The 26088-nt window shown below is 37.8% G+C and overlaps 1 long non-coding RNA gene across 3 annotated transcripts in view; it reads right to left on the bottom strand.

Annotated features, from left to right (window-relative positions):
• Window positions 1-17: 17 nt before the first annotated feature.
• Window positions 18-26088, bottom strand: part of LOC309617208 — a 219152-nt gene continuing 193081 nt past the window's right edge. The window contains exons 3-4 of one of the 3 annotated variants that reach the window (XR_014237795.1): window positions 19421-20654; window positions 18-1514 (exon numbers count right to left, since the gene is read on the bottom strand). This is a non-coding gene — a long non-coding RNA (uncharacterized lncRNA). Of the gene's footprint in view, window positions 20655-26088 lie in introns of all 3 variants that reach the window. The other 2 variants (XR_014237796.1, XR_014237794.1) reach the window with 2 other exon arrangements.

Genomic DNA, 26088 nt, shown 5'->3' with positions numbered 1-26088 from the left:
ATTTCAAGTCTCACTAATTTAATTTAATTTATTAATTTATTTTGATTCTAATATAAATACAAACAAGATTTATTTCCTTAGGGAAACTAAACACAACTTACAAAAAAAGAATAAACCTAAAAATTGCTAGGAAAACCAGCTGTAGAAAGAATAGTAAGTAAAGGGGGGCATTTTATCATATACTAAACATATCTCATAGCTTCTTTTTAAAAAAACAAACAAAAACTCCAAGAAACAATGTAGTACTGTCATATAAGTAGAGAAAACAGTAAAATAGAATAGAGTACATAAGAATTTGTAAGTGAAACTGAGCTGGACCCAGTGGGGCCCTCCCATATACACATCCTTTCTGTGTCTCCCATTTCTTCTTTGTAGGAAATAGGCTTCATTCAGCCTCCTTAACCTGCCCTGAGTTCCAAAGGGCATATTCAGACAGTTGCTAATCAGGGAAGGGAGGGGATACAGAACAAAGGAGGAGCAGTCAAGAAACAATTGTGCAGCTATGGGGCAGGGTCCTGGATTCTCCTCGAGGAATATACAAAACAGTATCTTCGAGTTCCTCTGCAGGAACTAAGGCCCCCACCCAGGTGGAAGATGACAACTTCAGGCTGAGCACAAGAGTCCTGCAACACCGCCTTGTTACCTCACCACCAGCCAATGGGAAGAAAGTCTGCACACACTGGAAGATAACAAAGACTCTGACCCCCTCCCCAAATGATTAATTGTGATTAGTTTCCCCTTTCTCTCTTTAAAATCTTTCTTGGTCCAACAGAGTCTTCAGAGTTTGTTCTTAGACATGAGTCTGCCTTCTCCCCAGGTTGCAGGCCTCCTGAATAAAGCATCCTTTCCTTTTCCACCAACACTTGTCTCTCAAGTATGGGCTTTTGAGCAGCAATCAGCCAAACCTGAGTTTGGTAACAGATTATGGCACCCAATGTGGGGCTGCACTCTCGTGGTGTCTTGCTGCTCGGGGTTTCCTGGAGTAGTCAGCTGGCCATGCAGTTGCCAGGACGATTGAGACAAGCCAGCTGCTCCTGGCTAGCCGGCCCGCCCCGAGAGGGTTATTTTCAGGGATGTCTCAGCAGCTGCTGAAACTGTTTGTTTCAGGGATTCTTCCTGTTTCTCTCCTGCTTGGCACTGGCTGCCAACTTTTGCTTTTGGTTGGTGGAAATGGAAATGTGCATCTGATACAAGCTGATGAGCACCAGGACTGGTGAGCCCACCAGTGTGCATGTGGGCAACCTTCCCCTTGTGCTGTTTTGGCATTTTGCCAGTTGGTTCTGACGTGCGTCTGCCATCGAAGGCAGTTTGTGTTGGGGAAGCCTTGTTTGGGACCCCGTACTAGTCATCCTCTCGGCGAATTTGTGACGGATATGTCTTTTGGTATGTATGTATTCCATTTGTATGATTGATATTCTTGTTGCCTTTTTGTAGAATGGGAAACTCAGGTTCAGTTCTACCTCATAGCCCCTTGGGGCACATTCTGGGTGATTGGAAGGATTTTAGCTATGATCCTATGACAAAAGAAAGAAAATTACTCTTTTAACACTGTGTGGCCACAGTATTCTTTAGATTGCAGAAAAAATTGGTTAAGATGAAACAACTTTGAAATTCCAAAACTGGTTCCTTTTGTATATGCAGTTAGAAAAAGCTGGCTTGATAAAACATCTTTTCGGAATTCTGACTGTGAGGGAACAAGTCCTTCTAGGAGGAACTTGCATGTCCCTCCCCATGCTCTTAAAATGTAAATATTCTGCCTGGGCTTTCAGGAACTTATCTGATCTATAGTCCCTGAGACTGAGAGAAAAAAAAGTCCTTTTTAAACTCAAGCAGAAAAACGGTGAGATCTCTGTTTCTGTCTTTATGTAAAAATTAACTTGTGAATGAGCTCTTTTTAATTGACTTAAAAGTAAGCACTTACAAATTAAATACTTCTAAATATAAAAGAAACTGGCTGGAATGAATTTCAGGTTCACATGATCTGAGTAATACTTAGTACTGAATATCTGGTATTAAAGCTAGCTTAAGCTTGTTGTTTGATTAATATAGAAATGTCTTTAGAATCACCAATATTAAGTATAATACTTTTACTGTACCTAGGTTTACTAGAAGTCAAATAAGACCTTATTATATCTGTTGCAAATTTGTCTGCAAGGAAAATAACTTGATATGATGAAACTTCAAGTAAATGTAAATGAGATAAGAGGTTTTTTTGGGTGAATTTGTTAGGAAAAATTATGTTTCGCAAATGTCTGCTTTAAGGATAGTCTCTGCAGATTTTGGTAATTTTAAACTAAGTTAAATGACGAGAATTCATTGACTCTCTGGGTCATTTCAAACAGGATAAAATATTGGAAGGTTAGTTGCTGGATGGATCTAAGGTTACCTACCTTTGCCTTCTTAGGAGAGGAAGACTAAAGCATAAGTTTTCCAATCAGGAAATGCTGGTATGACAAACAGTTCACAATTACTTGGTTCTCAGTTTTTGTTAGAGGTTAAGTTTTTAAGGGTTAAAATTATAATATGTGTAATTAAAGCTACAACAATAAGAGAAACATTTCAGTAATGCAGGAAAGTAAGATGTGTGATTTCAGGACTTCCCTGGTGGTCCAGTGGTTAAGACTCCATGCTTCCACTGCAGGAGGCATAGGTTCCCCTGGTTGGGGAAGATCCCGCATGCTATGGGGTGCGGCCGAAAAAACCCAAAATACAAAAAACTATCTATGCACTGATGACTCCCAAATGTCTCTCTCTATCCTAAAGCCTCTACCCTGAATGTCTTGGTAGCAGACCTCAGATATCTCAGGCATCTTAGACTTAATATAAAAAAGGACTGCAAAAGAAAAGAAAAAAAAAAAAGATATGTGTGATTTCAATAAAACAAGGTATGAGCAATGGAATTACATTTTGTTAAGGGAAAAGAATGGTAATTTTGTCCTGGAGCTGGTTGTTTCCAAATGGAGAAGAAAATAAGGGACAAAATTAATATGGATACGGAAAGTCGTAGAAGGTTTCTGGAAAAGGAACACTGAGAAGAGTTTTGTACATGGTCAGGATTGGCTAAGGTTGGATTAAGTTTAATTAAGTAAACAGATTTTGTTATTCCGAGTATGCTGGTGCAAGACTGGAGTTTGGTTCTCTCTCTGTTAAGAGAACAAAATTTTCTTGCAATGCTGCTTTTGATAACAGACTGTGTGATTTTCTGTGGCTTTAAGTGATCTGTATTTGCTTTTTTTAAAAAAAAAATTATTTATTTATTATTTATTTATTTATGGCTGTGTTGGGTCTTCGTTGCTGCGCGCGGGCTTCCTCTACTTGCAGCAAGCGGGGGCTACTCTTCATTGCGGTGCATGGGCTTCTCATCATGGTGGCTTCTCTTGTTGCGGAGCACAGGCTCTAGGCACGCGGGCTTCAGTAGTTGTGGCTTGTGGGCTCTAGAGCGCAGGCTCAGTAGTTGTGGAGCACGGGCTTAGGTGCTCTGCGACATGTGGGATCTTCCCCGACCAGGGCTCAAACCCGTGTCCCCTGCATTGGCAGGCGGATTCTTAATCACTGCGCCACCAGGGAAGTCCTGTATTTGCTTCTGAAATCTTCTGTCACTTTGTTAAGTGAATAAGTATTGTTTCACAATGACCTACGATCCTATTTAATCAGATGCTTTGAAACCTTTTTGATATTTTTGACAAACACCCCAAATATAAAATTCTAACTGAAGTTCTCTAGACCTCCAACTAGAGGAACCCTGGTGCATCTCAATCGAGATCAAATTAACTAGGAGTATTCGGTATGTTAAATTACATAGGAAAATCCTACCTGCTCCATCTGGGCTCCTTTCCCTTTCAGGCATTGAGCCATCTGGGCTCACTGCGAGCCACTCTGGTCCATTCTCTTTCAGGAGCTGGGCCTCTCTGGTGGCCTCCATCTGGCAGTAGTAGTGGAATCTTTGGGCTACACCACCTCTGATTTTCTGTCTTTGCGACTGTACCGTATTTGTTGATTGTGTTTTTGTGTGCATTGTTTTAGGGTGATCCACTCCCACTTGTGCAGGCTGGGAATTCTACCTGCTTTGTCTGGGCTCACTTCCCTTTCAGGGAGTGAGCACATCTGGGACTGTTGTGAGCCCATCTGAGCTCATTGTGGGCCAGTATGGGCCTGTTCTCTGTTGAGAGCTGGGCCAGTCTCTTTGGAAGCTTCTGTCTGGGAGTAGAAGTAGAATTTTTGGCTACACCTCATCTGATCTTTTGTTTATGGGACCTTGTTCATTGTTCATATGTGTCCATGTATTAGCACTTGCATTGGCTGGTTGAGAAGTCTCTGGTTTCTGAGCTCTGATGACACCAGGGTATACTTCCCTGTTGCATTGGCTTTGACTATGGGTAGAACATTGGTTGGGATTTTCCCTTTCTGGGGCTAGGGAACTGCAACCCTGAGAGACCATTTTACATTGCACTGGTTTGCTGTTTGGCCATGAATAATTAAATATGGGTGATCAGAGCTCTGTTCTATCTTATAGTAGGTCTATATTTATAAAGGTTATTGTGTTAGCCATGCTTTTGCCCTGATGTTCAGGAGTAAAAGAAAATTATCTAGTGAAGTTATCAGAGAGTGTAACTACTCATGACGTATCACTGCTTGCTTTAAGTGTACTGCTAAAAGCACATATACAATGCTTGTGTAACAATTTGGTATAAGTGATTAAATGTATGGCCTGTAAAATATTTCCCCATTAGCATAACTGTGAGCCTGTTCACAATATCTGATTAGTTTTCCCTCAAGGTGGATAACTAGGCCATACATACACACACACACACACACACACACACACACACACATGTATATGTATATATATATGAAAAGGAAGCCTAGCACTGAGGGAAATGGTGGACCCAGAGAAGGTGACGGCTACCCTGGCATCGGGGGACAAACGTTTTGGTATGTCAGAGGATTTGCAATCAAAAGGGGAAATGATGGAAAAATCTATATGTATTGAGGTATGGGGAAGTCATTCTGGCTTATACATGGTTTAACTTAAACTTTACTGACTGGAGTGGCCTCTTTTGTGGCCTTTCAAACATGCATTATACATCTGCTTTGGCCATTGAGGAGGGAAATACATTTGAAAGTCAAAATGGAGTAGCTATGGTTCAGACATTCAAGGTAAAACTAGGCAGTCATCATGGATGTAATTTCAGACACATTCCTGTATAGCTAAAAACTTGAATTTTCTGAACTGTGTCAGACCTGGGGATGCCCCCAGCCATTCTCAAAGTAGTATCTGCTGGCAGCTGCAACCTTATGGTCTCCTCTTGTAAATATTAAATTTTTTAGGCAATGTTATTGGTTTAGATAAGATGTTAGAAAAAGGAGACTTATGTGTATAGGCCAAGAGCTCCTGTTAGTACCATATCAGAAATTAAAACCTACTTAGATAAAATTAGACAACTGTCTACAAGTATCCACTGAAGTTCTAGGTCCAGACTGGGTTTCAGGCTTATTCTCCTGAATTCCTCAGGGAATGAGATCTATTTTGTCTCTTAATGTTTGGGTTGTCACTAGTCCTACTTCTAACTGGGTCTGTTGCACTAAAATGGTGGACTAAGGGATTGAGACGTTAATCATACAAGACTTGGATATAGGACTTCAAACTCAGGAATATTTCCAATTCAGTGTCCATTCCCGAAATCAAGGCAGGACTAAACCCCGTTTCAGCAGGAAGCAGCCAGAGCAGTTATTGCCCCTGTAACCTGAAAGATTTGGGGAAGGTTGAAACAGTAGTGTGGATTAAAACCAAGTCCCCTTAAAACCTGGTTTTGCTGCTGAGTTTATGATTAATCTCTCTATCCAAAACATTATTCCCTTTCTTATCTAATACCTGTTCTCCTCAATATTGAGGAGTATCCAAAAAAGGGGTTACTCCTCCTCAAAGAGTATACATAACAGTATCTTTGAGTTCCTGTGCAAGAACTAAGGCCTCCACCCAGGTGGAGGACTGTAACTTCAGGCTGAGCAAAAGAGTCCTGGAACACCACCCTGTTACCTCACCACCAACCAGTCAGAGGAAAGTCTGCACACAATGGAAGATAACAAAGACTCTGACCCCCTCCCCAAATGATTAACTGTGATTAACTTCCCCTTTCTCCCTTTAAAATCTTTCATGGTCCAACAGAATCTTCAGAGTTGGTTCTTGGACATGAGTCTGCCTTCACCCCCAGTTGCTGGCCTCCTGAATAGAGCAACCTTTCCTTTCCAACCAACACTTCTCTCTCAAGTATTCGCTTCTGAGCAGAGAGCAGCTGAACCTGAGTTCAGTAAGGTAAGTACATATGAAATTGAGTATAAGTTAAATATCTCAAAGCACTGATGCAAAGCTGGCCTTTTAAAAATAGATGGTACTGGAGAAACTGGGTAACATTTAGGAACGTGATTATATTTGATCTATTCCTCACACTGTATACAAGAATAGTTTTTATTTATTTTTAACTTTTGAACAAAATTAAAAAAATTTTTTTGTTTTTATTTTTTACTGTTTATATTGAAGAATATTTGATTTACAATGTTTTTTTAGTTTCAGGTGTACAGCTAAGTAATTTAGTTATACATATACATATATCTATTCTTTTTCAGATTCTTTTCTCATATATGTTATTACAGAGCATTGAGTAGAGTTCCCTGTGCTATACAGTAGGTGCCTGTTGATTATTTTATATATAATTGTCTGTATATGTTAATCCCAACCTCCTAATTTATCCCTCCCCCCCACCTTTCCCCTTTGAAAACAATGTTTGTTTTCTAAGTCTGTGAGTCTGTTTGTAAATAAGTTCATTTGTATCATTTTTTTAGATTCCGCATATAAGTGATATCATATGATATTTGTCTTTCTCTGCCTGACTTATGTCACTTAGTATGATAATCTCTAGGTCCATCCATGTTGCTGCAAATGGCATTATTTCATTCTGTTTTTGTGGCTGAGTAATATCCCATTCTATATATGTACCACATCTTCTTTATCGATTTCTCTGTTGATGGACATTTAGGTTGCTTCCATGTCTTGGCTGTTGTAAATAGTGCTGCATTGAACATTGGGGTATATGTGTCTTTTAGAATCATGGTTTTCTCTAGATATATGCCCAGGAATTGGATTGCTGGATCATATGGTAGCTCTATTTTCAGTTTCTTATGGAACCTCCATACTGTTCTGCATAGTGGCTGTACCAATTTACATCCCCACCAACAGTGGAAGAGGGTTCCCTTTTCTCCACACCCTCTCCAGCATTTATTGTTTGTTGACATTTTGATGATGGCCATTCTGATCAATGTGAGGTGATACCTCATTGTAGTTTTGATTTGTATTTCTCTAAAATTAGCGATGTTGAGCATATTTTCATGTGCTTTTTGGCCATCTGTATGTCTTTTTTGGAGAAATGTCTATTTAGGTCTTCTGCCCATGTTTTGATTGGGTTGTTTTTTGGGTTGGTTTTGTTTTTTGATATTGAGCTGCATGAGCTGTTTGTATATTTTGGAGATTAATCCCTTGTTGGGTGCTTCATTTGAAAATATTTTCTCCCATTCTGTGGGTTGTCTTTTCATTTTGTTTATGGTTTCCTTTGCTGTGCAAAAGCTTTTAAGTTTCATTAGGTCCTGTTTCTTTATTTTTGTATTTATTTCCATGACTCCCGGAGACAGATCCAAAAATATATTGCTGCGATTTGTGTCAAAGAGTGCTCTGCCTATGTTTTCTTCTAGGAGTTTTATAGTATCCAGTCTTACATTTAGGTCTTTAATCCATTTTGAGTTTATTTTTGTGTATGGTGTTGGAGAATGTTCTAATTTCTTTCATTTACATGTAGCTGTGCAGTTTTTCCAGCACTGCTTGTTGAAGATACTGTCTTTTCTCCATTGTATAGTCTTGCCTCCTTTGTCATAGATTAATTGACCATAGGTGCATGGGTTTATTTCTGGGCTTTCTATCCTGTTCCATTAGTCTATAAGTCTGTCTTTGTGTCTGTACCATACTGTTCTGATTACTGTAGCTTTACAGTATAGTCTGAAGCCAGGGAGCTTGATTCCCCCAGCTCCGTTTTTCTTAAGATTGCTTTGGCTATTTGGGGTCTTTTGTCTTTCTATACAAATATTAAGATTTTTTGTTCTAGATCTGTAAAAAATGCCATTGGTAATTTGATAGGGATTGCATTTAATCTATAGATTACCTGGGTATTATAGTCATTTTGACAATATTGATTCTTCCAATCCAAGAACATGGTATATCTTTCCATCTGTTTGTATCATCTTTTATTTCTTTCACCAACATCTTACAGTTTTTGAAGTACAGGTTTTTTGCCTTCTTAGGTAGGTTTATTCCTAGGTATTTTTTCTTTTTTTCCCATATAAAAAGATCAATTTATTATACCTTTTGTTTGGTGGGATATCAGTTCCCTTTAAAACCCTACTATTCAAGTACAAATGATTATGCTTACAAAGTATTTGCAATTTCACTCTTCTTCATTTATATTTTAAAACAGAACAGCTATCTGGTTACAACAGTTAACAAAAAATCATGAAGACTGCAAAAGGGAAAGCCTCTGCCTCAGGAGGCTCTAACCAACCTCCTGCTTCCCATAGGATCCTCTAAAAACTGCCTGGCCTCCATTGGGACAAATGTCTGAATTAAAGAAAAACTGGGTGCCTGCTTTCCATGGTGGCCAATTCCAGTTTGACAGTGTTTTGCCTGCTGTCTTTATACTTTATGTTCTGAAGGTTTCTTTCAATCATTACCACTGTATTGGGTGGGAACCCTGTTCTACAAGGTAATGCTGTTAACAATAACAAACTGAGGATGTGTGGACAACAATTTCCTAAACTCACACTTATTCTTAAATATGGGAAGTTCAACCTTTAAAACAGAAAGCCAAGAAAAGAATACAGTGGAAGGAGGACTTTTACTTAAATGACACTATTGAAGACTATGAGGTCAGTGTTGACATCTAAATGTTACTAAATCAAGCAATACAAGTAAAACTATTTTCTGTCCCACATTTTGCAGTAGGGAATTGTTGAAGAAAACACACTTCTTTCACTCCCACAGTAAGATAGAGCAGGAGTTTCACACTGCAAATACTCAGATCCCATTTCTGTTCTCTTAGAAAGCTTTTGAGAGAGGTTTCTAAATTCTCTTCTGGTGGTCTAGATTAAACGAGGACGTCTATTCAGACAGCTATGTCTAGGGTATTGGTATTTTATTTTTTTTGATGTGATGGTAAATGGGATTTTTTCCCTTAATTTCTGATTTTTGTTGTTAGTGTATAGAAATGCACCAGATTTCTGTGTATTAATTTTGTATCCTGCAACTTTACTGAATTCATTGATGACCTCTAGTAGTTTTCTGATAGCATCCTTAGAATTTTCTGTGTATAGTAACATGTCATCTGCAAACAGCGACAGTTTTACTTCTTCTTTTCCAATGTGGATTCCTTTTATTTCTTTTTTTTTCTGATTGCTGTGGTTAGGACTTCCAAAACTATGTTGAATAAAAGTGGCAAGAGTGGACATCCTTGTCTTGTTCCTGATCTTAGAAGAAATGCTTTCATCTTTTTACCACTGAGTATGTTGTTAGCTCTGGTGTTGTCATATATGGCCTTTACTATGTTGAGGTATGTTCCCTCTGTGCTCACTTTCTGGAGAGTTTTTATCATAAATGGGTGTTGGATTTTGTCAAAAGCTCTTTTCTGCCTCTGTTGAGATGATCATGTGGTTTTTATTCTTCAATTTGTTAATGTGGTGTATCACACTGATTGATTTGCAGATATTGAAAAATCCCTGCATCCCTGGGATGAATCCCACTTGATCATGTTGTATGATATCCTTTTAATGTATTGTTGGATTTGGTTTGCTAATATTTTGTTGAGGATTTTTGTGTCTATGTTCATCAGTGATATTGTACTGTAATTTTTTTTGTGTGGTCTGCTTTTGGAATCAGGGTGATGGTGGCCTCATAGAATGAGTTTGGGAGTATTCCTTCCTTTGCGTTTTTTGAATAGTTTCAGAAGGATAGGTGTTAACTCTTCTCTAAATGTTTGATAGAATTTGCCTGTGAAGCCGTCTGGTCCTGGACTTTTGTTTGTTGGGAGTTTTTAAATTTCAGTGCTTGTGATTGGTCTGTTCATATTTTCTGTTTCTTCGTGGTTCAGTCTTGGAAGGTTGTGCTTTTCTAAGAATTTGTCCATTTCTTCCAGGTTGTCCATTTTATTGGCATAGAGTTGCTTGTAGTAGTCTCTTATGATCCTTTGTATTTCTGTGGTGTCCATTGTAACTTCTCCTTTTTCATTTCTAATTTCATTGATTTGAGCGCTCTCTCTTTTTTTCTTGATGAGTGTGGCTAAAGGTTTATAAATTTTATCTTTTCAAAGAACCAGCTTTTAGTTTCATTGTTCTTTTCTAATTTTTTCTTCATCTCTCTTTCATTTATTTTTGCTCTGATCTTTATGATTTCTTTTCTTCTACTAACTTTTCATTTTGTTTGTTCTTCTTTCTCTAGTTGCTTTAGGTGTCAGGTTAGGTTGCTTATTTGAGATTTTTTTTGTTTCCTGAGGTAAGACTGTATTGCTATAAACTTCCCTCTTAGAACTGCTTTTGCTGTGTGCCACAGGTTTTGGATTGCTGTGTTTTTGTTTTCATTTGTCTCTAGGAAGTTTTTGATTTCCTCTTTGGTTTCTTCAGTGATCCATTGGTTGTTTATAGCATATTTTTTAGACTCCATGTGTGGTTTTTTGTTTGTTTTACAGTTTTTTTCTTGTAGTTGATTTCTAAACTCATAGTGTTGTGGTTGGAAAAGATGCTTGATATCATTTGAGTGAGTTTTCTTAAGTTTACTGAGGCTTGCTTTATGGCCCAGCATTTGATCTATCCTGGAGAATGTTCCGTGTGCACTTGAGAAGAATGTGTATTCTTCTGCTTTTGGATGGGATGCTCTATAAATATCAGTTAATCCATCTGGTCTAATGTGTCATTTAAGGCCTGTATTTCCGTATTGATTTTCTGTCTGGATGATCTGTCCATTGGTGTAAATGGAGTGTTAAAGTCCCCTACTCTTATTGTGTTACAGTTGATTTCTCTTTTTATGGTAGAAGGACCCTGAGCTCACCTCCTCTCATGAAGACACCAAAATCACAACTAAGTTCTGAAGAACCATCAACAAAAAAGGACTGGAACCTACCAAAAAATATATTCTCCTTCCAAAGACAAAGAAGAAGCCACAATGATATGGTAGTAGGGGGTGCATTCATGATACAGTTAAATCTCATACCCCACCAGTTGGGCGACCCACAAGCTGGAAAATAATTATATTGCAGAAGTTCTCCTGCAGGAGTGAAAGTTCTCAGCCCCATGTCAGCCTCCCCACTCTGGGGTCTGGCATTGGGAGGAGGAGCCCCCAGAGCATTTTGCTGTGAAGGCCAGCAGGGCTTGATCGCAGAAACTCCACTGAACTGGGGGACATAGAAATGCCACTCCTGTAGGGGGCACACAAGGTCTCATGTGCACTGGGACCCAGGGGAAAAAAAGCAGTGACTTCACAGGAGCCAGGTCCCACCTACCTGCTAGTCTTGGGGGGTTTCCTGGGGAGGTGGAGGGTAGCTGTGTGGCTCACTGCTGAGACATGGCCCCATTCAACACCCCAAGGTCTCCAGGATGGGGAAGCCTGGGACACCTCAGCCCAAACAATCAACTGGGCAGGAACACAGCCTCACCCATCAGCAGACAGGCTGCTTAAAGTCTTCCTGAGCCCACAGCTGCCTCTAAACACACCCCTTGACATGGCCCTGCCTGCCAGAGGGACAAGACCCAGCTCCACCTACCAGTGGGCAGGCACCAGTCCCTCCTAGCAGGAAGCCTGTACAAGCCTCTTAGAACAGCCTCATCCACCAGGGGTCAGACACCAGAAGCAAGAGGAACCATAATCCTGCAGCCTGTGGGACTACAAACACAGAAAGATAGACAAAATGAAACGGCAGAGGAATATGTTCCAGGTGAAGGAACAAGATAAAACCCCAGAAGAATAACTAAGTGAAGTGGAGATAGGCAACCTACCTGAGAAAGAATTCAGAGTAGTGATAATAAAGATGACCCACGATCTTGGAAAAAGAATGGAGGAACAGATTGAGAAGATACAAGAAATGTTTAACAAAAAGCTAGAAAATTTAAAGAACAAACAGATGAACAAAACAATAACTGAAATAAAAAATATACTAGAAGTAATCAACAGCAGAGTAAATTAGGCAGAAGAACGGATAAGTGAGCTGAAGACAGAATGGTGGAAATCACTGCTGCAGACCAGAATAAAGAAAAAAGAATGAAAAGAAATGAGGACAGTTTAAGAGACCTCTGGGACAACATTAAACACACCAACAAAAATTTGCATTATAGGCATCCCAGAAGGAGAAAAGAGACAGGGCCTGAGAAAATATTTGAAGAGATAATAGCCGAAAAGTTTCCTGACATGGGAAAGGAAATGGTCACCCAAGTCCAGGAAGCACAGAGAGCCCTACACAGGATAAACCCAAGGAGGAACACGCCAAGACACAAATTAATCAAACTGACAAAAATTAACAACCAAGAAAAAATATTAAAAACAACAAGGGAAAAGCAACAAATAACATACAAGGGAATCCTCATAAGCTTATCAGCTGATTTTTCGGCAGAAACTCTGCAGGCCAGAAGGGGTATATTTAAAGTGATGAAAGAGAAAACGTACAGCCAAGAATACTCTACCCAGCAAGGCTCTCATTCAGATTTGATAGAGCAATCAAAAGCTTTACAGACAAGCAAAAGCTAAGAGAATTCAGCACCACCAAAACAGCTTTATAACAGATGCTAAAGGAACTTCTCTAGACAGAAAAGAAAAGCCCACAACTAGAAACAAGAAAATTACAAATGGGAAAGCTCACCAGTAAAGGCCGATGTACAGTTAAGGTAGGAAATCATACACACAGAAATATGATATCAAAACTAGCAATTGTGAGAAGAGGAGAGTACAAATGCAGGGTATTGGAAATGCATTTGAAATTAAGAGACCAGTAACTTAAAATAATCTTGTATAGATATGTACACTGCTATATCAAAACCTCATGGTAGCCACAAACCAAAAATCTACAATAGATATACACACAAAAATGAAAAAGGAATCCAAACACAGCACTAAAGATGGTCGTCAAACCGCAAGAGAAAAGAACAAAAGAAGAAGGGAGGAAAAAAGACCTACAAAAAATCTGAAAACAATTAACAAAATGGCAATAAGAACATACATATTGGTAACTACCTTAAATGTAAATGGATTAAAAGCTCCAACCAAAAGATATAGACTGGCAGAATGGATACAAAAACAAGACCCATATATATGCTGTCTACAAGAGACCCACTTCAGATCTAGGGACACATGCAGACTGAAAGTGAGGGGACAGAAAAAGATATTCCATGCAAATGGAAATCAGGAGAAAGCTGGAGTAGCAATACTCATATCAGACAAAACAGACTTTAAAGACTGTTACAAGAGACAAAGAAGGACACTACATAGTGATCAAGGGATCAATCCAAGAAGAAAATATAACAATTGTAAATATTTATGCATCCAACATAGGAGCACTTTGATATATAAGCGAAATGCTAACAGCCATAAAAGAATACATTTAAAATGAATCAGAGGCAGAGAAGTGGGAGGAGGAGGACAAAGAAAAAGAAGGGGAAGAGGAAGAACAAGAAGTTCTTCAAGTAGTCCTAGAAAAATCACAAATGATTTCTTTTTCACCCGAGAAAAGAAATCAAGAGAATGACAAAGGCACAATAACCCTAATGTATACAGAACATTCAAATACTAAAGAAACAATACCCACAAATCATGCAGAAAAATGATCAAATGACACACATATCAAAGAAAGATATAAAAATGGGTATTGACAATGGAATATTACTCACTCAGCCATAAAAAGAATGAAATTATGCCATTTGCAGCAACATGGGTGGGCCTAGAGATTATCATACTAAGTGAAGTAAGTCAGACAGAGAAAGACAAATATCATATGATATCACTTATCTGTGGAATCTAAAAAAAAGATACAAATGTACTTATTTACAAAACAGAAACAGACTCACAGACATAGAAAGCAAACTTATGGTTGCCAAAGGGGGAAGGGGGGGAGGGATAAATTAAGGGGGAAGTTTAGGATTAGCTGATACAAACTACTATATATAAAATAGATAAACAGTAAGGTCCTACTGTATAGCACAGGGAACCTCTAATAACCTATAATGGAAAAGAATCTGAAAAAGAAATACATGTATATATGTTAAACTGAATCAGTTTGCTGTACACTTGAGATAAGAGATTTTGTTGAACAAACTTTTTGGCATATACACCATGAAGTACAATGTTGCTTTGAAAATAGGGTATCTCCTAACTAACATGAATTGATTTCCAGAGTATGTTACTTAATTTAAAAAGCAGAGTATATAAATATATATATGCTTTCTTTTGTTTATTATGAAAGAGAGAAGGGAAAAATGAGTCAAATAGGGTGAAGGAAAAAAACTCAGTCTATAGAAAAGAAATAGTTGAAAATGACACTTTAACTTTTTAAAATGTGCTTGATTTTTGTATTGTTGTGGGCATACGAATTCTGAAACTCCCCTTCATGTGTTATGTACGGTTCGGCAAATGAATTGTACAGTGTTGCTGTAGTTGGAAGCTAGGGCACTTACTGAGGAAGGAAGTAGTGACAAATATATAGAGCCATGACTGTGTGTGTATGTGAATGATATGTATGTAAGTATATGTATGTGTATGCATGTGTGCATGTATTTGTTTCTTCTAGCTCTGTTCACTGAAAGGGCCTAGAAGTAACATCATTTCTAGTAGTAATGAGCATACCCGGCATTCAGATCTTAGCTTCAAAGTATCCCTTCCTACCAAAAGGAATCAGGAATTCTGGAGAAATAAGTGATTCCAGGCCTAGGGCAAAGAAAGTGCAAAATAAACCTGGAACATCTAGTTATTCCACAGGGAGGAAAGTGAACTGAGATATAATAGGGACATGATAAAGACATCAGAGATGAGAGCCAGCTTGAAGGAATTTCCACAGCTAAATCTGGACACCATCATTATTTTGATAAAGACAAAGCTGGATTGTAGCCCTTTACATAAAATGAGAATGTGTGATTTAACTTTCACAATAAATAGATATAGATAAATAAAGAAATAACTACATGAAAAAAAAAAAGAGAGAAAATATCCCTACAGTGCCCTGTCTCTTAGAGGTGAGGTAAATACTGGAGTTTGAAAACTACCATTTTGCAATTCTTACACTTAAAATTGTTCCTGGCAAAAGTTATGGGGAGTGAGGGTTCATCATAGCAGTACTGCATCATCTGAAAAAGTCTCCACACAAATTGCTTATTGTGTGGAAAGGGAAATATAGTAGTATAGAGTTGAGAAACTGGGTAATACCTTAACTAGGAGATCATAAACATCACTATGAGGGATAGTCAGATACCGTGTTCCTTTGGATGTGTGTAATACATGAAAAATGATTCTGCTTTAACTGTGCCATAATGTAACCAGGGATACACAACTTGACTCTAATCCCTGGAAGCACTAAACCACAAACGGTGGAATAATCTACAAGATAACAGGTCTGTATTTTTCAAAATGTCAGTGCTATGAAAGATAAAGTTAATTAATGCTGGGAGTCAATTTCAAAATAAATAAAGGCTAAAGACATGAGCAACTACATGTGAAGCATGGCCCTAAGTTAGATCCTGTATTAAAGAGGGAAATGCTACAACAAAATATTATTGGAACATTATATATCTAACTAACACCATCTTAACTGGATACATTAGGTGCAGTTGACCTGATGGGTAATGCAGACACTATGACTGAAAATGGGAACGTGACTCCTATTAATTCAGTGCTTGCCGGGAACCATGCTATGTGCTTTACACCTATTATTCTGGATAATCTTAATGACTGAGTTAAGATATAGACATTAAGGGGAAACTGATGCTCAGGAAAGAGAAATAACTAACTCATCTAGTACCCAAGGTTCTTTGAAAAACATGTTGCTTTAGATATTTAAAATAATTTTTGGTTTCTAGGCTTAAACTGATAACTACTTTTCTGGTAATAGTAAAAATTTAAAACCCAGTGTTTTCACGTGGTATAGATCTCTTTTAGAAAATTGGTCCACAGCTTTATATTTGGCTCACTTGTAACTACCTTGGTTATGTTTCTTATTTTTGCCGAAATTTATGTCACTGTACAGAGAAAAAAGAAGTTGTTCTATATAAATGCATACTTACACATCAGAAATTCTCTTGGACTCTTAATGAAAAAGATATGGTTGAGAAAACCAAGACATAAATAATAGTGTAGAACAAAGATTTAAAAAAAAAAAAGGAAAAAATCAGTTCTTAATAGTTTATAGTTCTGATAGCGATCTATACATGTTTTAAATGTGAATAAAATATACATCTTTATTTCAAGGGAAAAGTAAGCCCTCTACCATATTTAGAAAATTGAAAACATAGGTTTAATTCCCAACAGAATATCTAATTTGAATAATAAAATAATTCCTGTTTTTACAATTTAACTGAGTTTTTTTAAAGTTGTGAAGTTACTTCTTTTGACTTTGCTGTCAACCTCTAGGTGAAATGTTTCAAAAGTTTGCATAGTGAGTTTTCTCATTAAAATGCAAATCAGTTTCCTTAGTGACAAATATTAAATTAAAATCCTAATATAAAATGGAGACATGCCTTAATGGCTGCAAATTTGAATCCAATCCTATGTTAACAGCTGAGTTATGGAGTTCTATCAGAAGTAGAATAGAGTTTGCAGAGTGGTTTCTCATATTATTTCTTGCCTGATAAAGTGATGTTAACTATTCAAAGAAGTATTTCTAACAAGGAACAGATTTTAATCGTTAACACTAACAGATGGTTCATAAATAATTAGCTGTTTGAAATAACTTTGATTTTATTTGTAATTGTATATATTTGCTTATAACTTTGACAAAGAACATCAAAGAATTTGGCACTGAAATCTCATATTGCTGTGATTAAAAGGAACCTGAGAGCTTGGATAAGGGCAGGGTTAATAATAATAATTTGACTATGATATCTCATTCCTGAATGCTTTTGACATATTTTATAGTGTTCTTTAAAAGCTCAGTAAATATAGTATGGTATTCTGGATTGGATCCTGGAATGGAAAATGATACTAGTGGATAACTAGTGAATACAAATAAAGTCTGGAATTTAGTTAATGATAATGTCCTAATGTTGTATCAGCTAGAACTCTTGTGATTGAAAGTAACTGAGGCTCAGCTCAGTGTACAAGGAAAATGGAACAATCATGAATTTATCTCAAATTAGACTTGGTATGGTACAAACTTCTTTCTCTCTATTCTGCTTCTCTCTCTGTCTCTCTCTCCTCTGGATCCCTCTATGTTGCTCTAAAAGAAAACCTGTGTACTTCACTAAGATGCCATTGTTAGCCCCAACTAGTTATCTACTTAACATTCCAGTGGAGGAAATGTATGCGTCCCTCTCCAATATCTATGTATTAAAAGTGCTAAAGAACTAAAATCTATTTTAGTTATTTATTCACCCTTGAAATGATTACTAAGCCTGTTCATTTTGGCCATCCAAACTCATGTGATCAAATAAGAATGAATCAACTACAGGGAAAAAAATGTCTTGGGAAAACAATCTATGCAGTCATGTCACCAACATGTACGATCTCAAACAGGATAGGGTTTCTTTGCTACATGATCCCATAGCATCCTGTATATTCCTCAATGAAATTATTCTAAATCATCGCAAGTCTGCCTTCCTCATAAGATCATCTTTGGTGACTTGAGTTATGAAATATTGCCTTACTTATCTTTCTATCTCCATGTTTATCTGATGTTAGTAACTACAAAATATTTGATGAATGGAGATAGACAATAAATCAGTCTGATGCAGGTAAGAAAAATAACTGGAGTTAGCACAGAATATGTTAATATTCATTTTTGTTTTTTAGCATTTAAGCAAAATTAATTTTGTTTAATGGAGGCATTAGATTTTAGTCCATGCCTCTGTTTGTTTGTCTATCTGAGGTATAAATGTGTAATATTATATTAGTTTCAGGTATACAACATAATGATCGGCTATTTGTATATATTGCAAAATGATCACCGCAATAAGTCTAGTTAACATCTATCACTACACAGTTACAATTTTTTTCTTGTGATGAGAACTTTTAAGATCTACTCTTTGCAACTTTCAAATATACAATACAGTATTATTAACTGTAGTCACCATGCTGTACCTTAAATCCCCACGGCTTATTTATTTTATAAAGATGCTCATTTTTAACATAGCTCCTAGATGCTAGCTTTTCCCATCTTCTTAAAAGTGATTTCATAGAGAGGAAGCAAATACAGGACCTAAAGCAATTGAGCTCTTTGGCAAGTTTCTATGGGTAGCACCAGAGGCAAACTGTCTTTTTTTACCCCTTTCTGTCTCTTTCCTAACACTCACACACACCAACACACAGAGTCTTTGTCTCTCTCACAAATAAATATTTTGCCTGGTACTGACCTGGTCCCAGGAGAGGCACTGATTGATTGATGGATTGACACAGCTGTTTGGATAATGGCCACCTTGCTCTGTGCTTAGTCCTATCATGTTTTGTTTTAAGTTTTTTTCGAGAGTAACTAACTAACCTTTATCTTTATTACCATTTCCTCCTCCTAAACCATTATTTTTCTCCATGTCTCCCTTTTCAAAATATCAGTACATCCAGACTCTGCCCCATAGTTCTTATTTCTTAACAAAGTTTGGCAAATAATACTGAGAGAAGACCGTGTAACTTCTGCTCAGTACTGTAATCAGTGTGTTGAAAATCTGCAATGGCTGTAGTTGTCATCCAGCAGGATTGATGATTACAGTGGGAGGCAGCTGTGAAGTTCCAACTAACTTCTGGTCTAACTCGTAAAGAAAATGATCAGAGGCAATAAATACCTTGGGTGTAGGACATAATGTTTTTTGCCATGTGGCTCTACCAATTATGAATTCAATTTGGTGGACCATGTTTTATAATATTACTAAGGCAGTGATGTATAGATTGGGCATATAGGTTGATAACCTATGGGGGATCTGTACATAAAATCTGCATAATGGAAATATTCTATATGAAACGATAAAATTAACAAAAAGTATTTTTTCCTGAATTATTCTGTATGTTAGACTCATAGAAAAGAAGGAAAACAGAACAAGAGAAAAGGAGACTAAAAATATAAAGAAAAGCAGATATAAATAAAAACTGATTCACAAAAACAATAATAATAAAAGTTAACATTAAGGAAATTGAGGATCAGAAAAATTAACTTACTTACTCCATTTGCAGATCTAGACAGACAGTGGAAGAGGCAGGATTGAACTCTGGCGGTCCAATCTAGAACCCATATTCTTTTTTTTTTTTTTAATAAATTTATTTTTGGCTGCATTGGGTCTTCGTTGCTGTGTGCGGGCTTTCTCTAGTTGCGGCAAGCAAGCGCTACTCTTTGTTGTGGTGTGCGGGCTTCTCATCGTGGTGGCTTCTCGTTGTGGAGCCCGGGAGCACGGGCTCTAGGCGTGTGGGCTTCAGTAATTGTGGCGCGTAGGCTCAGTAGTTGTGGCTCGCGGGCTCTAGAGCACAGGCTCAGTAGTTGTGGCACACGGGCTTAGTTGCTCCGTGGCATGTGGGATCTTCCTGGACCAGGGCTCGAACTCATGTCCCCTGCATTGGCAGGCATAACCACTGTGCCACCAGGGAAGTCCCTAGAACCCATATTCTTCATGTGTCTGGTTGAGAAATATGCATCTGCTCCTGAGGTCGCTGGACGTTCCATGAGTCCTTGGAATTGTAGCACAATGCTCAACATGTTAGGTTTCCATGAGCCCACACTGTGCTTTCTTACCCTCAGTACCTTATGTTTTAGTCAGCTCGGGCTGCCATAACAAAGTGTCATCAACTAGGTGGCTTAAACAGCAAGAAATCTATTTCTCTCAGGTCTGGAGCCTGCACATGTGAGACCCTGGTGCCAGACTGGTCGGATTCTGATGAAGGACCTCTTCGTGGCTTGCAGACAGCTATCTTCTTACTGTGTCCTCATTTGGCAGAGAGAGAACTCTGGTCTCTTTGTCTTCCTATAAGGACACTAGTCCCATCATGGAGCCCCACCTTCACGATCTCATCTAAATATAATTACCTCCTAAAGTCCCCACCTCCATATAGCATCACATTGGGGGTTAGGGCTTCAACATATGAACTTCAGGGGAACACAAACAAACATTCAGTCCAACATACCTTGTTTCCACAGTGGCTGAACAATGAAGTTGACTACATCTGAGCAAACATATGTCCCAAAGAGTGCAACTCATATGGTGGTAATTTCAATAACATCACTTTTCTTTTAAATTCTGTGGGTCATTTTTGTCAGAACAATTCTGCAAGGTAGAGGTGGGGTGAGGAGATTGTTATTTTGTTTCATTTTGTTTTAAATGTAGACTTTTTTCCTCTTAGCCAGTTGTGCTGTAAAGATACTTCATCCTCTTGCTGGTTGGGCCCTGCACCATGTCTGCCTCTGGGGGAAAAAATAAGCAAATAAAAGGAACAATACTTGGCATGATAATTATGATACCTGTATGTATGTAGAACAGCTATTTCATGCAAGACACTTACATAGCTACCATATATCAATGTGCTGATCATGGAATAAATTAATCTGTTTTGCTTTAACGTCATCACATCCCGAATCCAAAAGCAGAAGAAAGAAATGTTCATAGTTAGACGATATGAGAGAGGAATGGTGAGAGCATACACCCATTATTGAAGATGGTCAATGGGATTTACCTGATGGCCAAAAAGAATATGTCAGAGATGAATGAATGAACAAAGAAGATGTGGGGTGTGTGTGTGTGTGTGTGTGTGTATGTATGTATATGTATGTGTATATATAATATATATAATGGAGTATCACTCAGCCATGATAAATACTGAAATAATGCCATTTGCAGACAGCTGTCTTCTTAACTGTGTCCTCACTTGGCAGAGATGGACCTAGAGATAATCATTCTAAGTGAAGTAAGTCAGACAAAGGCAAATATCATATGATATCACTTACATGCAGAATCTAAAAAAATGATACAAATGAACTTATTTACAAAACAGAAATAGACCCACAGACATAGAAAACAAACTTATCCTTACCAAAGGGGATAGCGGAGGTGGGGGAGAGATAAATTAGGAGTTTGGGATTAACAGATACACACTACTATATATAAAATAGATAAATAACAAGAACCTATTGTATAGCACAGGGAACTATATTCAATATCTTGTAATACCCTATAATGGAAAAGAATCTGAAAAAGGATAGATCGATCGATCAATAGATAACTGAATCACTTTTCTGTATACCTGAAACTAACACAATATTGTAAACCAACTATGCTTCAATTAAAAAAAAGTGTCAATTTACTGAATATTATCTACAAAAATTCCATTTTTACCAAATTTGACAATCAAAAGAGAATGAACTTTAAACACTGTGTTAATGACTTTGGTGACAGAGACCAGAGTAGATCAACATACAAAAGTCTGAGAATCCAGTCACTATCTGTAATGAGAACTTTTATTGCCAGCTGGGTGATCAAAATGTTTAAACTCACATGAAAGCTGAAATGTGAAGAGTAAAACATCAGTGGTTGTTAGCAGTGATGATTTTTAAGTCAGGATCATTAACCAAACTGGATTCCAAAAGAATTGAGGATAAATGCTGTTGCAATAGCACTTCAGTTTAGAAGGGTGTTTTTATTGAAGAAAAAAAGAAACATATTGACTGACGATTGAAGAGTTCAAGCTCAAAAATATTGACTTCAAACTTTTAAGTAGATGAACTCCACTGGGAAGACGTACAGAAAGAACCATTGACTGGGATCCAGATTCTCAGCACAGTCTTTCCCTTGGAGAAGTTGAACTCAACTTTGAGCTCATACTGAGTTCACAGGAGCTTCAAGGGAGTTCAGATTAGCACAACAGGGAGTAAAGCAAGATGATATTGTGGCCTTTTAATGCTCTCTGTGTTCACTGCCTCAGAAGTCGGTAGGAATGTTCAGTGTGGAGAAACTCAGTAGGAGCAATGAATAAGGAGAGTGCATCTGTATCTTTTTTGCCCTGTGTGGCAGACTGAATTCCAATATAATGAATGAGCTAATTTATCATTTGGGGCTCACTATTAGAGTTGTGTAAGCAGATTATTAATAATTCAAAGTTTGCAATCTTTCAATAACTCCGAAAGTGCTCATTTTATAACCCTATCTTGAAATATTCAGATAAACCAGGGCGTGAAACCAAACTGTTTATTTTGAAGCACTGTACAACTTACAAGCTCTGACCTCAGTGCTGCCCTTCATAAAATAGTACCTACTTCATAAGGCAGTCTTGAGTATCAATGTAATAACATACTTTAATGCCTACATTGGTTACCAGTGTGAAAAGATAGCTGAACAAATGCTACATGCTTTCCTTTTGGATTCAGACATTTCTATTACTGGCAAAACTAAAATGTTCTTTAAAGTCAGAAGAATAAAGTAACTTGAAACTTGATCCATTTGATTATTTTTAATGCACTAATCTTAAGACAAATAGCCATATAGTGACTGTATTGTTAAGATTTTCAAAAAACTAAAATGGAGATATCTTAGAATGTAGTCAGCTTGATGTTATTTAAATTTGTTGATATGTCTATGAGAGTGTGGATGTTTTAGGAAAGATTCCAAGGACTGATAAAATATTGCATTTGGGAATCTTCCCAAAGAAAATTTGGGGGAAACATCCAAACATTTTTTCTGATCCTAGTATCTTGAGAAACTACAGTCTAATGGCTGTCAATTAAGTCACACGGTTCTTTTGTTGGTTGAAGTGAACAATGATACTATATTAGCCTGGGTCATCTAGACAGCAAGACTGGGGAAATATCACACTGCTGACACCATATTGGTAAGGTTCAAAACCAGGGCAGTAAGGGTGATGAGAAAGAAAACTGAATCAAGAAAAGATGTGAAGCTGTGCAGTGTGATACCTTTGTATTTGGGCTACCTCCTCACAGTGAGTTTCAAGGATACACAGCAGTTCACTTACTGGGTGTGCTCATCTAGCTTGCATAACTTGTGAAGGGCTACAAGAAAAAAAAAAACACACCTTGTGGAGTCCATGAAGAGAGAAAAGTAGCAGGAATTTATCTGTGTAGCCCTATTGCAACCTGCCACTTACCACTGGCCAAGGTTTACCCAACAGGGAATGGAGTCCACTGCACTGAGTTGTATCATATGACCTTTGGTGGCCACTCATGACTGTGATTTATATTCAAGTCTAAAAGTAATGAAGGCAGTTCTGCCTGGATAGAACTTGACACATGGGGCCCAAAGATTCAGCTTTGGGAAACCCAGAATGAGGGTCATTCACAGGTTGCCAGCCTTTCTCAGTTTCAGTGCCCTTGTCTCAGAAATCTTTTCATGGTGCCTGTATGCCAGAAGAAATATCTAACAATTCATATTATTGCACAGTTCGGTCAAACAATAAGTACTTATGTCCTAATAGCTTAGTGTTCATTTTTAAAAGTACATATAAATTGAAAGAAAGACGATCTTACTTACAAAGCAGAGACAGAGACACAGATGTAGAGAACAAACATACGGATACCAAGGGGAAAGGGAGGGGTGGGATGAATTGGGAGATTGGGATTGACATATATACACTATTGATACTATGTATAAAATAGATAACTAATGAGAACCTACTGTATAGCACAGGGAACTCTGCTCAATGCTCTGTGGTGACCTAAATGGGAAGGAAATCCAAAAAAGAGGGGATATATGTATACGTATAGCTGATTCACTTTGCTGTACAGTAGAAATGAACACAACATTGTAAAGCAACTATACTCCAATAAAAATGTTAAAAAAAGAAAATAACATTACAATTTCATCCTTAACTAATCACAATTAATTACTAATATGATGTGTGCTACACAATTTTTCAATATATCACGTAAATTCTCCTCCACTGGCAAAAGTTTCCATCCTCTCCTCCAGGGCCCATTCCCTTGGCATTGCCCCCTGCTAGCTTCCCTCATCCTGCAGGGCTGTGTGGAAAAAAAAATATAGAATAATCTAATGTTCAAATCGTGAACTACCTAGGATTTATAGTTTGGGAGATGTCTAACAAATGCCAAGTATTTCTTAAAATTGTAAAATGTATTGCTTAAAATTGTAAACTGTCCTGCAGAACCCCTGTGTAGCACCATAGAGCTCCAGAACACATTGGCACATGATATGGGAACCTGAGGTGCCAGCAAAGGCAAAGGAAGCACGTGGGAACTTATGAACTTGGGGGTTGGGTTATGGAATCTGAGGTAGCTCAAAAAGCCTGTGTCATATCAGAATTCCTTCTACATTTTCATATCAAAGCCCTCAAAATTATCAAATAACCAAATAGCTAACTGTATAGCATTGTAGAACATAGACTGCCCTGGATTCTGACTCTTTCAATAAAATCTTAGTTGTTTGACTGTAGGAAGATGTGTCAAAGCCTGAGTTTTCTCATGTATGAGATGAGACTAGTGGTAGACGCTCCTTCATGGGTTTTCTGGGAGTATTACCTGAACTATTTCTTTAAAGCACTTTGCACAATACCTGTCTCATAGTAACTGCTCAATGACTATTGTGCTGCTGCTGTTGATGACCGTACCCTAAAGATCCAAGGAGCCCAATCCATTTCACACTCCAACCACTAATATCATCTGTTAGACCCTTTCCCTTGAATTTGTAGTACCTTCACCTGGAATAGAGGCAAAATTATTCTAGGTAAGAAGAACAAATTCTAGGAGCTTTGGAGAGGTTGTCCCCCTTCCCACATCTGGAACAACTTGGCCTCAGTGTTGGTGAAAACCATTTTAAGGTTGCTTGAAAACTCCAGCTGGTTCAATTATGGTTTGTCTGTTCCCCAGAGCAGACAAAGTACTGCAAAACACAGACATGGTCTCGCTAACCTCAAACTGCAATTCTTCATGCAGGTGAAAGCTACGGATAATTCAGCATTGTCGTCATACTGTTGTCTATTAGTTTTGTCTCAAGTGTTGACTTCAGTTCTTATGCGTTTCAGCAACTGCTCATGTTCTTGATTCCATGTGTTAGGTTATCACTCATGTTTGGATTTGTTTGTGTGTGTTGTTCCTTGCCTTTTTGCATGGGATATCTGTTGTCAACTTTAGCTCTCAGATTATAGACTAGGGTAACTTTTTCTTGTGTAGTGCCTTAGAGACCATCCCTAGTCCCAATCAGGACTGATCATTTGAAGGATATGACAACATTCCATGCTGTTATTACACACAAACATGATGGGCCAAACATGATAGTAGCATCATATAATCTTATTTGGAAGGAACCGCATTGGTCAACAGTCCAAAGTTCAATTCAGTTTAAGAAAGCCTGTCAACTGCACCCAGATATGCCAAGTAAGGAGAAAATGGAATGCATGCTATGCAATTAAAATAAATCTCCTGCAGGTATTGATTAGCTGAAAAATGTGGCACTCAATCTGTTGCCTTAAGAACTTTAAACTCACCAGTGAGCCAATATTTGTCCCATCTTGCACTTCTAAAATAGAGAATTTATGCCTTTTTATAATTGGTATATGTACGTGTGTGCACGTCAGTGAGATAAGAAAGAGACAGAGGTTGGGGGTGAGGGAAAAAGAGAGACAGAGACAGAGTCAGTCAGTCAGTCTAAGAATATCCCTTTTTCTTTCTTAGTGGAGCTCACTGAAAATGTCTTATAGTTAACTATTCACAGCAGTTTAAAAAGGAGCTGACACAAAACCAGAAGCAGCCATGTAAAAACTTGCTGCTAATATAGTTGGATGATGGAGCTACAAATTTACTTTTCTGAAAATATTAAAATCCCATTTTTTTTTTTCTTTCTTTAATCCTGGGTTCAAATGAAAACATTCCTGATTTC

Source organism: Balaenoptera borealis, assembly GCF_965194805.1.
Source record: "Balaenoptera borealis genome assembly, chromosome: 19".
NCBI lineage: Eukaryota > Metazoa > Chordata > Mammalia > Artiodactyla > Balaenopteridae > Balaenoptera > Balaenoptera borealis.
The sequence above is the reverse complement of the archived record's forward strand: the minus strand, read 5'-3'. Positions and strand labels throughout refer to the sequence as shown.